Genomic DNA, 12,610 nt, shown 5'->3' with positions numbered 1-12,610 from the left:
TCAAACCCGCCCCCCCTACGGGGCCCCCGCCCCCCGGGGTCACGGCTGCTGCCCCGTCTCCGTGGCACACGCTCTGCTCCCACTGGAACATGTTTACTGACCGTGGGCGACTTTCTCGTTTACTGACGCTCTTCCCCTGCCCTCCCACTGCCCGAGCCACGTGGATTTACACGTGGGGCTGGCCACAGGCCCGTGTGCCCCAGCAGAAGGTCACATAGACCCTGTCTGCTTCGTCCCCAATGTCTACAACCGGGTCCCAGGCGGCTGCTTAACACACGGGCCTTGATTTCTCAGTGTGCCACGGGATGGGGCCACTAACCCTTTTCCAGAGCTGTTCTGTGCCCCACAAGGCTCATGCTGTGGGCGAGTGACATCCTACGCTGGGCAGACGGGCAGCTGGGGGCCCCAGCTTTCCGCCAGGGAAAGGGGCAGCCATGCCCCTCCCTGGGCCCCAGCCGGCCGCGTCAGGGGGGTACACCCAGCCCCCCACGGGCCCCCTGCCTGTCTCTCGGCTGTGGCGGAGGGTGATGGAGGCCGGGGGACCCCTTGTTGCCAAGTGGTCTTCCCCACCCCAGCCCCACCCACTTCACAGAAAAGGAAACTGAGGCACAGAGCGGGTAGGGCCAAGCCTCCCTGGTCACCCCACGCAGCAGCCAGAGGGCTTTCTCCCGGCAGTCTGAGCATGAGCTCCTGTCCCATCCCGTGTCCCCCACCCGAGACCTGGCTGCGCACACTGGCCGCCCCTCCTGCCCTCACCCCTTCCCGAGTGCTCTCACTGAGGGGCAGCCGTGTGGGAGGCCCAGGTAGTGGCAAAAACAAGGTAAGTGCTCCCCACCCCCAAGCGCAGGATGGGCAAACAGGAAATTCTTGTTTGTGGTTAAAGAGCATTGTCTGTGCTAGGAGACTCCTTGTTGGTCAGCGGGCCATACCGCTGACCAGGTCAAGTTGTGTATCTGGGAGCTGGGGTGGGGGCCTTCAGCTGCCCTGCAGAGGCCAGGGAGCTCACCCTCGGCGGGGGACCCCTCCCCCCCTCCCCCCACCCTTGGCCACCAAGACCGCAAAGCGAGGGGCCTGGCCTGGGGACGTGCTTGTGCGGGGAGGGCACCAAGCGGCCCCCTCCCCAGGCATGAGGCTCCGACAAGATCACATCCCCAGGAGGCCCCACCTGGGCAACCCCAAGCCGGTTCCCAGCCCACCACGGGGGCCGGGGGGGGGGGGGGGGGGGCGGCGTCCAGCCCAAGGCCGAGGGGCCCAGGCTGTAAAGCAACCGCCAACTGCAGGGCCCCTGGGAGGACCTTTGCCCCTTTAACGGTGTCTGCTCAGGCCCCCTCCTGCCACCCAGGCGGCTCCAAAGTCCGCAGGGCTCCACCTGAGGAGGAGGCTGCTGGGCCCGCAGGGAGACCCGGGGTTGGGTGGGGGGGGCGGTGGAGGCCGCCGCTGTCCTTACAAGGCAGAGAGAGGAACCAAAATTAGGAAACATCAAGAAAGCCCGGTGCCTGCCGTTCCGGGGCCCGTGAGCCCCAAGCCACCAAGGAAGGGAAGGCAGAGCAATGCCAAGGACAGGAAGCCAGTTAGAAAGGCTTGCTGTTGCAGTGCCCAACACGGCTTACAGGACACCAGGAGTGTGTCCTCCTCCATGGCCCGGAACCAGGGTCGGTGGGTGGCAGCGTCACAGGCAGGGCCGGGGGGCCCAGGACGCTAAGTGTGTAACCTCACCTACTTGTCTCTAAACCTGGAAAAAAAGGATCCACAGGAGTGAGATCCACATCACACAGAATTCACCATCTCCAAGTATTTCGGCGGCATCGAGTGTGTTCACGGAGTTACGCCACCACCATCTCTATGTAATTCCAGAACATTCCATCTTCCCAAACCCAACCGGGTCAGCCAGGCCCCGCCCCCACGAGCCCCCTTCCCGCCTGTGGACGCGCCTGCTGGAGGCGAGTGGCATTCCCGCGCGTGTGGGTGGACGCGCTGCTTGTCCGTTACCCGCCGGTGGGCGCAGGGCTGTCCTTACGGGCCTGCTGCTAACACACATCGGTATACCCTCGCCTGTCTTTACATCCTCAGGGTTTGGGAGAAGGATTTATTCACCGTAACTCCTGAAGGCAAAGTGAAACAGCAGAGAAGCTGGCAACAGCTTTTTATCCCCCGCACCCCCCCCCCGGAGACTGACCAGGACAGTAAACCAGATGCAGGCTCCCAGGGGCAGAGGGTCCAGGGACCTTTCATCTCTACAGACAGATGCCATCGGGTCTCCTCTGCTCTAAAGCCGACCATGGCTCCCTATCGCTGTCAGGATAAAGCCCAGGCTTCCTGCTTTCCAGGCCCAGCAGCTGCTCCCCGAGGCACCTCTGCCCCACCACACCGGCCCCTCTGCAGTATAACGCCAGGTCCAGCTGGAGCCCTCCTCCCACCGAAGCCTCTGCTCCCGCGGCCGGGTCTGACCCCCGGGCCGGGGCAGCACGGCCAGTGAGGCTCCGCACCCCCACCGCCCCCAGCGTCTGTCACCGGGCATACGACTGTGCTCGTTCGGCGAAGGGCTGCCCCCACACCCAGACGAGAGCCCCCAAGGGCAGGTCTGGGGGCTGCGGGTGCTGGGCTCGGCGCCCGCTAACGAAGGAAGGAAGGAGGCTCACCGAGGCTCTCGGCCCTGGGCCCCCTCCCATCCCCCCGCACAAAGCCTCTCCCCACCGACCGAGATGACTCAGCACGTCCAGCCTTGTCGCCGGGGCCCCAGGTGGGCCGGGAACAGAGTCCCTGGGGGCCGCCCCAGCCTCCCCCATTCACAGAAAGAGCCGCAGGTGCTGGGGCCGGGCAGGCAGGGCGGCAACCACTGGGCCTCCCCACCACTCCTCCAGGCCACTGTGCACCTGGGGAAACGGAGGTGGGCAGAGGGCAGGTCTCCTGGCAGCATCTGTGGACCGCCAACAGCTCGCCTCGTCCAAGGTGGCACGGCCCCAACGTGGCAACGCTCGGGCCCCACCCCTCGCGACAGTGACCCCGGAGCCACGTGCTGAACGAAGAAAGGTTGGAGCTCAGCGGGCAACTGGCGGGGAGGTGGGTCGGGTGGGAGAACCCAGAGTGGGGAACCCTCCCTGTCTGTGCTCCGAGCCCCAGTCTACCCACCGCAGGGGGCAGGGATGACGTGACCAGGAAGCCGGTGCCCCGTCCCTGCGCTGCAAGCACGCAGGCCAGCGGACGGCCCGGCCGGGCTCCCGGGGAGTTTTGCACCTGAGGGAAAATTCTGCCGTGGAAACTCCCACGACACCTCTCGGAAGAGGTGGACGCCGCGCGGGAGCTGGGTCAGCCCACAGGCGTCGGCCGAGACAACCCGTTTTGCAGCCACGTTGAGCACCTTCTGTACGTCGAGGCTGCTGCTGGACGCTGCCCAAGAGAACCGCAGGCCAGTGGGGGACACGGCGGGATCCGAGGCAGGCGCAGTGGCCCCGGGGGCGGGGGTCACTGGCTGCCGCACGCAGCAGGGCCTTAGGCGACGTCTGGGCGACCTCGCGCCCTTCCCGTGAGCCGCCCTCCTGGTGCACCTGACCCCTGGGGCACCCGCCTGGGCGACCAGGCCGCCTTTCATTTCCCGTCAGCGCCGGCTCAGCCTCCTCCACACAGATGTGGTGAGCCCACGGGGCTCGCAGGAGATTGAGGAAGTGATTCTGGGCAGGGCACAAACATCTGTCCGCTCGGCCTCGCACCCCCGGCCGGCCATGTGCCCCTCTCTGAAAAGACGGCACCCCACCCATGACAGATATTAATAAAAAGCTCCAGAAACGAGTCATAAGGCTTAACGTGGAACTGAAGCTTAGGGGCACTTCTTTCTGGATTTCCAGATTGTGCGGGCCGGGCATGTGCCCCGACACCACACTGCCGTCCTCTCCCGGTCGGCCTTCTGCACGGCCAGGGCCACCCCGGGGCCTCAGTGAAGTGGGCAGGGGCGCCTGCGGCATCGAGGTGGGGACCTGGGGGACCAGGATGTAGCTGGGGGTGGGGGACGGGGGAGGAACCACCTTGATGGCCAGACAAGCTGATCGCCCGCCAGCACCATGCCAAAGCTGGGGAAACCGAGGCCCACGGGGGCATACCCACAGGTCCAGCCCTGAGAACGCACCCTCGATGGAGGGCGGCTGAGGAACAATTCTAGGAAGAGGTGGGGAAGCGGCAATTCCTCGCCCCACGCAGCATGCAAATGACAGGCAAATCCCGCCGGCCTCCAGTCCCTGTGGGGGCCCCTCACCCACTGGCCGAGGGGAGCCCACCTCGGACCAGGAAGCAGGGGGGCTGAGAGAAACCTGCAGGGCAGCCCGGAACCCAGGACCCGGCCCTCGGGTGCCCCAGGCCGTGTGGAGCCTCGCAGGGCTGGGGAGAGACCCTGCCCTAAAGCACCTGGCACTCTGGGCAAATGCTTCAGGCCAAAAAGCCAAGAATCCTGAATCTTCTCCCCTCAACCCCAAGCAGTTAGATACCCAATGTCGCACTCGGCCTTGGGGCATTTCGTACAAGGGTCACCAAACAGCCTCGCTGCTCCCACCTGGCTCCCGGCTCCGAGCGGCCAGGGGTCCAGTGCTGTGGCCAGGGCCCGGCGCCCAGAAACTAAAAGTCCCATCACGGGGTTTTCTCTGAAAGGGAATTTCCTGGTGGCTGGGAAGGCTCAGAAAGATGTCCCTGCCCTGGCTGTGCTGTCCCCGTCCTGCCATCGCCGGCCAGCCTGCGCCCAGTGCAGAGAGCCAGGGGGCTGCCCCCCGCCTCCCTCCCTCCGCCCAGGAGTCGAGAGGAAGGGGCCCCGGGGTCCCCGCTGGGCACACCCACAGGAGCCTCTGCCAGAACCCGAATGGAGGACACAAGGAAGGATTGGGTCTGCCCCGGGGAGGCCAGCGGCTGAGCGGGACCACCAGAGCTTACCTCCTGGGCATCCCACCTCCGCGTGGGCCACCGTCCTAGGGACAAGAGGAGCCGGACACGGAGGGGCAGCCCCAGGCAGCACGCGGCTGGCGCCCGCTCCGCCCCACCACTCCTCTGCCAGGACGCCCGAGTGCTAATTAACTACAGCAACAACCAGCACTCGCTCTAACGCTGCCCGGTTCACAGACAGGGAAACTGAGGCTCGCAGGGGGGGCACAGACAGCAATGGGCCGGTGGCTGGGCCCTCTGGCCCCTTGCGGGGGCCAGAGAGAGATGAGAGACCTCAAGCCCCGCTGTCCTTCCCAGAATCCGGCACCCAGTCAGCGAGTGCGTAGACTGTCCCCAGGCCACCATGGGCAGGGGCCACCTGGGAAAGTGGCAGCTGAGGAGAAAGCATGGTGCGGGGGGGGGGGGGGGGGGGGGCCGGGGGAGGCAGAGCAACCAGGGACCCGGCTCCAGGCCCAGCTCCCCCGGCAAGAAGCCAGGTGACCCTGGCAGGCCACACTGGTTCCAGCCAGCCCGAATCCTGGGGAAACATCTGTGCATCTGGTCACAAAGTGGGGGGCGATGAAAAACACTAGGAAAGTTAGCAGCCCCCACCTGGCCTGCCACGGGGAGCCCCTGGGGCCGGGGGACTGGGCAGGTGCCACCGGGGGGGGGGGGACCCTCAGAGACCCCTCACGAAGCAGACAGGGACACAGCTGGACCAGGAACTAGGGCCCAAGGCCACCCCCCACCACGCCAGCCTGGGCAGATGTGAGACCCACCCCCAGGGGCCACCGCACCTAGAGAGAAACCCCAAGACCCACCACCCTGCCCAGACACACCCACAGCCCCCGTACACGGCCAAGGGCGCACACAGACCCACGGCCTTCCCCATGGATTGGCAGGCCACGCCACCTCAACGTGGTCCCTGGCACAGGCACAGACACTCCCTTCCAGCCAGACACACAAACAAGACACACCCTCACTCTCTCGAAGATAATGGCCCCAGACAGCCCGCCCTTGCCACGGTGCCAGCCCAGCCCACTGGGCCCCACACCCCCACGCCGCGGGACGGCCTCCTCTGCCTGCTTTGTCCACGGATGCGTCCCCAGGGCCCAGGACGCAGGCTGGTTCACAGCAGACACCCCGCGCTCTCGTGGAAGGACCAGGCTCAGGCAGGCACACTCGCGGGGGCACAGCCTGGCACTTCCCGCCCGAATCCCGGCCGCGACCCCGCCCCCAACCAATCCCCACGGAGGGTCCACAGGAGGCCAGGCCTCCCGCGGCTGCCTGAGGTCCGCCCGCAAGGCTCTCTTCTTACAGGGACACGGGTCATCGGACTCAGGGCCCCCCCCCCACTCCAGCACAGGCTCATCTCAACTAACGACACCCGAGGAGACCGTTCCCAAACCCACGTCCTGGCGTCCCTGCAGACGTGGAGTCCGGGGGACTGACTACCCTCAGCGCACAGCGCGTTTCTTCCTGGAATGTTTCTGTTTGTCCCCTTTCCTTGTCAGGGAGGACCAGAGTGTGGCCCCGAGGTGCCGGGCCTGGTCTGGAGGGGGTGGTGGGTGGTGCTGGCTCTGTGCCCCACCCCCCCACACACCCGACAAGACCCCTGCCAGCGGGGCAAGGCCGCGTCCCGTGCTGGGGCCTTCAATAGGCAGACTGGTTACCGTTTAACCCCGTGACCCCCCCAATTGTCCTCGGCCGCGTGCAGCCTGGCCAGCGGAGAAGGGGCGGTCCGTGCCCCGCCCTCTGCGCGTGCCCACCCACCAGCCTGCACCCCCAGCCGCTCCCCTGACCCAGCAGGGCGACAGCGTCTGTAAATGGGGTCACGGGGCGGCTGCAAACAGCCAGGGAGACGCCCCTCCACGTCCCCAGGGGCGATGCCGGCCCCGGGATCTGGAAACTTAGGGACAGGGGGTTTACGAAGCAGACAGGGAAACTAAGGCACGGAGAGGGCAGAGCCCCACCCAGCAGCCCCCCCCCCCCCCCCACGACACCTCTGGGTCAGGGAGAGCTTGTCCCTGCCCAAGATCCCACAGAGCTGAAGAAGGAATTGAGCTTGGCAGCGCCCCCCCTCGCCCCCGCAACCTGCCCCCAGGCCCTGTTCACACCTCAGGGCTCCCTGGGGAGCATCAGCAGGGGGCAGGCAGGTTCGGAGGTTGAGCTGACCCCAGGGCCAGTTGAAGCCATCACTGACTTGGATAATGTGACTTTCTGGGTAATGGCTAATGGGTCGCACCTCGACCTCACGCTTCAGGGCCAAGGTGAGCCCATCGCGGGGGGTGGGGGGGGGGCGTGGACACACCAGGCTCACACGTACGCGGGCCTCCAGCTCCCTGTATTTGCACACAGCCACGGGGGATGGTCAGCCCATCACACAGGGACCCAGGGGACATGCAATGCACTGGGCTCCCCACACTCTGAAACACATGGGCCCGGCCTTCCACAAGCACATCCAGACCTCAGGACATACACCAACACGTCCACGAAGGGGAGGGACCCGTCACGCGGTGCCCGTGCACATGTGCACGATCACAGCAGGCGAGGGGACGCACAAACACACCTCCGAGGCGACAGATACGCATAAAAGACGCTGCAGGGGAGTTCGCATGGCTCCAGGACGTTCAGATGAACACACAGGAAAGCCTCAGCATCAGCACACGCGTGGGTTACAAACACCCGGAGGGCCCCAGGATGCCCCCAGACCCCCCGCTCCGGTGAACACAGATGCCAGCAAACACGGGGCCCTTGGAGACTGCCCCCCCCGCCCCCCAGGTCCCGGGGACCCCGTACCTGCCCCCCCCACACCCCCACGTCTGAGGGCTGCACCCTGTGTGGCTCACCCGTGCCCATCCCCTAACCGGACACAGAACGTGGACACTGCCCGCTGGGCACCACTCCCTGCAGTGGCTGCGTGTGTTATTAGAAAGCGTGGGGCGGGCCGGGAGCTTGGCAGCGGCCACTAGGGTGGGGAACGGGTGGTGGGCGTGGGGCCAGGCCCCGGCGGCCGTGACCCCACGGCGGTGACTGGGTGGCTGGTGGCGGCGCAGGGGCCAGATAAGGTTCTTCCGCTGAGTCAGTGCGGTTCCCAGGGCTGGCACGGGCAGGGGCACAGTGCCAGGGGCTGGCGGGCGGGCACCCTCCCCATGCCCGCCACGGCCCGCTGGCTCCGTGCCAGCAGCCACAGCGGCTTTGATGAGGCAGGCGCTGCCCCAGGCGGGGTAGGCCAAGTTCCCAGGGGCTTCTCAACACCCTCCCCGCCCCCAAGCACACGGCCCTGGGCTCCTGGCGCCACAGGAAGAGGCTGGGCATCAGAGACAGGCCCCAGGACACACAGGGCCTGGCCTGCTGCCCACTCTGTTCCAAGCACGGCAGACGGATGTCGCCAGGTTCAGGACCTACTGTCTGACCTCTAAACCTTTGCCCAGGCTGTGCCCTCTGTTCAGGACACCCTCTTCCACCAGAAACATTTTCATCCTTCGCCCCTGGCCCAGCAGACTGAGCCTCTTCCAGTCCTGTCCGGACCACAGGCCCAGAGGGGTCCGCCCATATCGCTCACTTGCCCCACTCCAGACCCTGCCAAGGCTCCCCTAGAGCCCACCTTTCGTCTGCCCTAATGTCTGCTCACCCCCACCCCTCCTACTGGATGTTCCAGCCACATGGTTCCCAGACGCACACTCTATCTCTCTCTCTCCATCTAGCAAACTCTTACGTATCCCGCAAAGCCCCAGCCCCAGAGCATCTGGGCAACCTTCTCCTCAACCTTCCCCCTGGCCCAGCCCTAATCCCTAAGGGCTCCCTGCAGCCTCGGGGGCTCCCAGGCAAGACAAAGAAAATCTGTCAGCTCCTCCCCAAATCCCCACCCCCACCCTACGTTGCCCAGGGCCAAAGATGTTCATGGCAGCATCATTTACAACAGGCAAGCAGGGAAACAGACACTGTTGTCGTCAGCCCCACGAGGAAACCACAGTAGCTAAGGAGAAGCCAGCGACGGGGAGCGCTCGGATCCACAGAGACACTGAGTGAGGACAGGAGCAGCGGCCAGCCTGGCAGCCCGAGACACAGCACTTTGACACCTTACAGGACACATTTCTGGACATGAATGGCCAAAGGAAGGCCAGCAAATTCCCTTTCTCCTTCCATGAGACTGGTAGCCGGTGTTATTTCTGGAATCAAAAATGGGAGTTAAAAAAGCAGCCTTGTATCTTCTACAACTAGGAAAAAACAAAATACGAAAAAAAACCTAACCGAGATGAAAGGGCCAGAAAACAAATGAAATGTGACCCCAGCCTCACTCTGCGTTGGGCCGGGCCTGCTGTAGGGAAGCAGGACACCCACAGGCATAAAATGGGTCCCAGGAGGCCTGGGCAGGGTCCCCAGCGAGGACACAGAGGCCCCTGGGGCCTGGAGCCTGAGGCAGCAGGTGGCCCTTCCTACCTAAGTGCCCGTGTGTGTCCAGGCCCCAGGTCCTGACACCTGATGTGAAGCCCTGGACCCGTCACCTCCACTGCAGACAAAGGGGACAGAGGCCCAGGGGTCCCCAGAGCCCCAAAGCCGAGGTAGGGCTCACCCCCGCGCACCCTGGAGTCCAGTCCCAGCGCAGACACCTCATCCGTGTCACTGGGCGGTCGACCCAGCCACCCCACACCAATCTCCGTCAGAACAACAGGTCCAGCACTCAAGTGCCCTCCCCGGCAGGATCCAGGGTGTGTGCAGGGGACCCCGGTGAGAGGCCCATCAGCTTCCCGCACGGTTAGGTGACGTGCCAGCCGGAGCTGTCACCCTACGTGTACAGGGTAGGCAGCGGAAGGACATCACCTTGAAAAGCGGGGGGAAGACACCCCTACGTTTAACACCAACCCAAACCACAGTGAGACCTCACCCCACCTTGACTTGGGCGCCAAAGTCGTCATCGCTGGTGATCACAAGTGTTGGTGAGGACGTGGGGAGGCCAGAGCCTCGTGCGGCCATGGGGAGGAAAACGGTGGTGCCGCTGTGGGGGAAGCGGTCAACGGGTCCTCGAAAGGTCAGACAGAGTTACCGCCTGACCCAGCGATCCCACTCCTGGGGTTGTGCCCACGAGGGCTGAAAACACACATCCACACAAAACGCGCACACGTGCTCACAGCAGCACGACTCACAAAAGCCCAAGGCGTGAGCAACGCCACCCACAGGTGAGGGCAGACACACGGTGCACCCACTGCGCACGCGCACACCCACAGACGACCGCGTCCACCGTGCACGCGCACATCTGCAGACGAACGCATCCACGGCGCACGCCACTCCGGTGTGTCCACTGCGCACGCGCACGTCCACAGGGGGGGGGGGAACCATGTCTACCGCGCACGCGCACATCCACAGTTGAACGTGTCCGCCGTGCGCGTGCACACCCCTCAGGTGCATCCACCACGCACGCGCACGTCCCTCGGCCGCAGCAGAAGTGAGGCGCGCACACCCGCCGCCCCGCGGTCGGACCCTGAACACACGACGCTCAGAGACGGAACCAGACGCGAGAGTCCACACGGGGTGTGGGCCCACGTGTGTGAAACGTCCAGAACAGGCTCATCCAGGCACAGGAAGGGGGCTGGTGGGGGAGGGGCTGGGAGAGGGGGTGGGGGCGTAAGAACTAAAAGATGCATTTACAAAAGTTCATTTTTGAGGTGACCAAAATGTTCTGAAATAGACGGGTGATGGACGCATAACTCCGGGAAGACGCTAGGAGCCACCGAGTCGCACACTTTGGGTGGATCACGTGCTATGAGACTTGATATCAGTAAAGCTGTTGAAAACAGTCCCCTCGTTTGAGGAGCTGAGACCAGGGATCCCGATCCTTAAGCAGCCAAAGATCTGAGGTTAAAAGTCTGCTGGAGGGGGGGCAGGGTTAAGTTTAAAAAAAAAAAAAAAAAAAAAAAGACTGGTGTAAAACCCTGCAATGCCAGTTTCTAGAGCCCAGGCACACTGTGTTGGGGACAGGAAGCCACCAGGATGCCACGTGTGATGCCAGGAGCCTAAGATCCTAATGGCTGCTGCAGCTGCCCGATCCTGGCCATGGACTCCAGGCGTGTGGGCCCCGTCCCCGCGTGTTCCCAGGGCCCTACAGCGGGGAGGCCCCAGTGATTCAAGGGAAGGTTCCGTGGCCACGAGCCTGCTGCTCCGGGTCCCTCCCCGCCCTGGCCGCCCCGGGACCTGCAGCCACCCGGAACTTCACGGCTATCGAGGGTTCGTAGGGGAAGTCGGCCCAGGCCCTGCCAAGACTGGGGAGGAAGAGGCAGAGACAGTGCCAAGTGGGCGGCCGGCCGGCCCGGCTGCCACGTGCCAGGAAGGCTGTGGGGCAGGCGCCAGAGTCAACATGGCCCAGGACAGTGCCGACACTGGCGACACAGGTGCTCGGCCAGCTGGACCTGCCGCGGCTGGGCGGGAACGAGTCCCCGTACTGCAGAGAGGCCCTCCCCTCCCCCCGCCCGCACCTCCCGCAGCCCCATCGCCCGGGGACCTGATTCCGTCTCCTGCGGGGCCCAGCCTGGCAACATCTGGCCTCCACACACCAGCAAGTCTGGGTCCCGCCTCAGAGCCTTTGCCCAAGCCGTCTTCTCCGCCAGGCGCACCATCCCTCGGTGTGCGTGCACCTGACCCTCACGGCACAGCCCGAGAGGCTTCTCCCACCTGGCCCCCCACGTGTCCCCCCCCGACCGCCTCAGCAGTTTCAGTGTTTCCTGGTATACGGACCTCCACACCACAGCACGGGGGCTCTGTCGGTAGGGGCTCAGGATGACCCTGACACTGACCACATGCACGTGGCTTGGGGTTCCCTGACCCCCTCTGGCTTCCGTTTCCCCACCCCTGGGCATCCCTGAAATATCACCGTCGTGTTCCAGACAAGTGCGGGTGGCTGCCGTGGCCCTTTGTTCCTGACACGCCCGGGGGCTTTGGGGTCTGAGCCTGTGACCTGCCTCCAGTCAGTGTCGAGCCCCAGGGGCTGAGGCCACTGAGCAGGGGTAGGAGGTTAGGGGTCCTGTCAAACTCCGACTGTGGCCTTGAGTCTCCCTTGGGGCCTGGCCATGACCCTAGAATGCTGGGTGCATCTATGCAGCTCTCCAGCCCCCGAGCCTGGAGCTCTCTGTAAATGTTCCGTGAACAAATAAATACAACTTGCCCACACCGTGCCCATTTATGTTATTTTGGACCCAGAGGACGTTAAGAGCAACACCGTGGCTCAGTTTTCCCATCTGCAAAATGGGACAGGCAGGAACCCAGCCCGCTGGTGTCTCCTTCTGAAGGGGAGAGACACTGAGGCAGGGAGCAGGCTCGCGTCCACACGCAGGGGTGGAGCCTCCAGCAGGAAGGGGGTGTGGGGGGCACCATCCCCCCTCTACACCCCTCCCCTCCTCATAGCTCCTGGCCTGTCCCCCTCCGCACGCGGCCGATCTCAGGTCCGCTACTTTACGGGTCCTGTCTCTGCCTGAGGCAGGTCTCGGAGGACTGCAGGATGCACACAGCTCCTCCCCAAGAGAGGCTGGAGCCCATGCCCTTGTCCCCGGAGGCCAGTTCCTGGTCCATTCCTCCAGAGCTCCGCCAAGAGGGGCCCACAGCCAATTCTGGGAGGCCACTCGTAGCCACCTCCCAGCTCTCACACGCTGGCCTGTCCAGTGGAGCCCTTCGAGGCTCAGGCCCTGGGCCGGGGCACGCCAGGTCCCCCGCCGGCCAC

General features: G+C 64.9%; 1 protein-coding gene across 8 annotated transcripts in view; it reads right to left on the bottom strand.

Annotated features, from left to right (window-relative positions):
* ARID3A (AT-rich interaction domain 3A) overlaps window positions 1-12,610 on the bottom strand; it is a 32,263-nt gene that overhangs the window by 13,450 nt on the left and 6,203 nt on the right. The gene's annotated exons all lie outside the window — the stretch shown is intronic.

Source organism: Leopardus geoffroyi, chromosome A2, assembly GCF_018350155.1.
Source record: "Leopardus geoffroyi isolate Oge1 chromosome A2, O.geoffroyi_Oge1_pat1.0, whole genome shotgun sequence".
NCBI lineage: Eukaryota > Metazoa > Chordata > Mammalia > Carnivora > Felidae > Leopardus > Leopardus geoffroyi.
This window is presented reverse-complemented; position numbering and strand designations above follow the sequence as displayed.